Below are 4001 nucleotides of genomic sequence, written 5' to 3' on the forward strand. Positions count from 1 at the left end.
AAAAAAAAAAAAAAAAAAAAAAAAAAAAAAAAAAACCGACCGACCTAACATTGAAAGAATGAAATGAAACCCCCGCCCCCACGTGATGCAGTTATGAAAGGGAAGGGCAGATATGGTCAGCAGGGAGTCACCTGAAAATTCTGAAAAGCACAAAACGATTTTTGATTGGTTTGGTTCAGAATTTGGAGCGAATCCAATTCCAGCCCAGCTTGCAGACCGGACTCTGTTTACCGTTAACATTAATTAATTATTAATACAATATAAGTATATATTTCTTCGTTTCTTATTATTATCCTTGGAGACCATGCAAACCGTGTCACTGTCCCATTGGTGATGCAGATTTTCTCATATATTTATTATCAGACTAGATAGTCCGGAACTCCGGATCTGATCTACAGTGATAAACGTCTCAATACTTTTCCATCACGTTTTCATGAACTGGGTTAAGGAAAAACCCTAAATACCAAGGATATATCCATCCACCAATAAATGTTTTGAATCTCTATTTTATTTATTTATTTTTTTTTTGGGGGGGGTGGGGGGTGGGGGGTGGGGTTTGGCTTAGGGGAGATTGGGAGAGAGTTTCCTTTAAGAAAATGCAGTTCTTAGTTCTTACATGACAAGGTCAATGAGAGCACAAAGAAATATTCGTGTAAAATATCATTTTTCATAGGCCCTTTGGGGGTCTATTATTTAATGGCTATGAATTTGAACCAAAAAAATAAATCATAGACTTAAATCCTCCTTTAAGACATTTTAAGTAGATCTTAAAAGTAAATAATTGCTCTATCAAATTTTTGGATACATTGAATCAACTAAGATAAATTTGCCTATTCGACACAATGATGTTGATATTATATTTATATGTTGTCATATTATGATTCATGTAGGATGGTAATAAAATATCCAATACTAATAATATAAAAATAACATTTTAAGTAAGAAATAAAAATCCTTCAAACAAATCCATGAGAATTTTTTTTTATTTTTTTTATCTAATTGAGGAAGTTGGGTAAGCCTTTTGTTGTTAAAAGGAAATACCTTCATTTTTTTTATGGTGAAAAAGGAAATATCTCCATTAAAAAATTGGAAAAAAAAAAATCTTCTTATCATGCCTTAGTTGTCTATTAAAATATTGATTTGGTGGTTGCACCACGAAGATTCTTAAGATAATTAGTCTTTCAAATTTAATAACCTATATCAATCATATATATCTCAATTGCCATGAGAGTTGTCTAAGTTTCTTTGATATTAATCTTAAACTTTTGGGGATGAATCTTACTAATCGAAGATCCAACTCATCATACTTGAGTATTTCAATGTGGAATCAGTTAGTGGTGCCAATTCGACTTTGTGAACCTAAGCCTACCGAAGTCCAGCTTGATCCCGACAAATCCCAAATTGGGCTTTTCAACCCGCATGACATGAGATCAATTTCAAATCAGTCATGGCTGATATCGATTTAAATCAGATTTTATCCAACAGATTTACTCTTACTCAAAGAAAAAAAATCATCTTTATTTCCATTTAACCTTTATACTTACTTAAAGGTTTGATAGGATTGATCAAGATCGGTACGGATCATCTAACCAACAACAGTAGACTTTCCTTTATCTTCATCCTTGCCTTAAATGAGTGAGAAGGAAAAAAGAAAGTTTATTCACTTTGCCCTCGTCGTCTTCCTTGTGAGAATCCCATCAAAATAGGTGGGCAATGGAAGCAGGTATTGACAGAAATCCCTTCTCCAAAATTACCATATTTTTGAAAAATTCTAAGAATTTTCGCATTATTCATTTTGGCCTCAGTAACCCTCTCCACACCAATGTCTTTGTGGGTGGCGTCAAGAGTGGGATTCAAGAAAATAAAGATTTAAAAAGACGAAAGTCTTTACTTCACCAATGGAGGAGGAGGAAGGATACCCTCCCCTTGGTGAAGTGACTGTTGTCCCATTATAAACTATCCTCTATTATTTGAGGTACTCAAAAATTAAAACTGTCCCTTGTCTTGGACATCCGAATGTACTAATTAATGTCTATGATGAAAGAATTCGTGAAGGAAATCAATCCATTAACAAAAGTTTCGTCTGGGATCATCAATTCAAGAGATCAGCACCAATGAGTAGGGGATAATTTGAGAATTAGGTTCGTAAAACGACAACTTCTACTATGGGGATTCGTATCGGATCAGTTGTATCAGTTAATTCATATCATTAGTGATGCAGTGTCTGATATCAATATCTAATCAATACAGAGTAATGAGAAGATAATGTCTTATCTAAAATTGGACTGATACACCCTTTTACGTATTGGTATCATCGTAGATATATTCATGGATACTAAAAACTAAATTCATGATAATAAGAATCCTTCTTTCTCCTAATGATTATAATATTAATGTGTCAGGTGGACAAAAAAATCTTATACGGTGCAACAGTGAACTGCAATGATGATCCAATGACTTTAGTGTATGACGGACTCTTCAAATTATTAGATCTTCACTATCACTCACCGATCACCACATAAGATTTGCATCCGGTCAAGTGATTGCCGTGGTCCGAACAATCCCGGTCCGAATTCTCCCCAACAGTTCCCATCAAGAAAGTTGAAGGTGAGTGATCAATGAGGACTGAGGACTGAGGACTGAGGACTAAGGACTGATGCGGTTGAGAGAAAAAAAAAAAAAAAAAAAAAAGAAAGTCAAGATGGGCCCGACCTAATAACTCACAACGATCAAGACGGTTTCGAGTTTTTGCATTGGCTGTGGATTTGGAGTGCGACCCGGCCCGCACCAGCGGCTACCAATGTGGTATATTCCAAACACCGGCTAAGAATAATTCCTCCAACGCAAGGAGAGTAGTTGTCAGTTTGGTCTTTTGGACAGTCAATGGATCTGGGTGGGTGTGGGTCACCCTCGCCCATGTGAGCTTCACTTGACAATGTCTTATACCGTACATTTTTATGCTTGCTTTAGCACCTACCTTCTATATCACGTGGTTGGAATAAGATGGGAGGATCCACGGTTTCAAGAATCCGGTTTGGCCGGTTGGTAGGATTTTGATTCCAACTGATCCGATTTGTCTGAATTCTTATATGAAAACCTTAAAACCATATCAAGAATAAAAGATCCAAACCGATTCTGATTCTATTATTTGAATCTCTTGGCTGAGTCAATGTTTTGTGGATAGATAAATATTAGGGTCTCAAAAAAAAAAAAAAAAAGGGATAACAAGAAATTACTCCACTCGAAGAATAATTTTACTCATAATAATGGAGGAAACCTTTTTCTTCAAGGCTTCATTTGTCTCTTGGTAAAACTTCAATTTTGTATTAATTTTAGCTAAGAGATTTTCCTTTTACATGTTTGTTGTTGGTGCATGATGTCTTGTATTCTGTCACAGTTTAATCCAGGGAGTACCGATATAGGCATCTCGACAGATAGGACGATGATCCCACTTGCCAATAAGCGGGCCATGGGGGTTACAATGGGGTAGAAGGCCCCCTGCATAATGAGGGTGTAAGGGGGGCGTAGCCCCGCTCCAATTTTTTATTTAAGGACAATTTTGTACTTTTCAGATTAGGGTTTTTCTGCTATATATTTGTAGCAAGGTTTTCTTTCTCTGTAATTCAAGCAATACTGAGGGGTGTGAGGACTAGCGTTGTAACCTTATTTTCAATTGATAGTGAAGCAGAATTTCATCTCACCGAGGATGTAGGCAGTCTTGCCGAACCTCCTAAATCTGCGTGTATTGTTTGTTCTTGTTTTTTATTATCTTCTACATCATTTTAAAGTTGCTTTTCTATAGTTTGTTACTTGAAAATATTTAAACTAAGATTCTATTTGTTTTAAGTAAATCTTAATTGATTATATTCTTTTACATAGAAAGAAGGGGAAGTGTTTAATGCGCTTGGGGAGTATGGTTCTTACGTGTGCATGAGAACCAATAGGAGAAACGTCAGTTTTCATTTCAAGGGAGGTTGATGGGGCCACATTCCCCCCCCCCC

The sequence above is a fragment of the Macadamia integrifolia genome, chromosome 5, assembly GCF_013358625.1.
Source record: "Macadamia integrifolia cultivar HAES 741 chromosome 5, SCU_Mint_v3, whole genome shotgun sequence".
Classification (NCBI taxonomy): domain Eukaryota; kingdom Viridiplantae; phylum Streptophyta; class Magnoliopsida; order Proteales; family Proteaceae; genus Macadamia; species Macadamia integrifolia.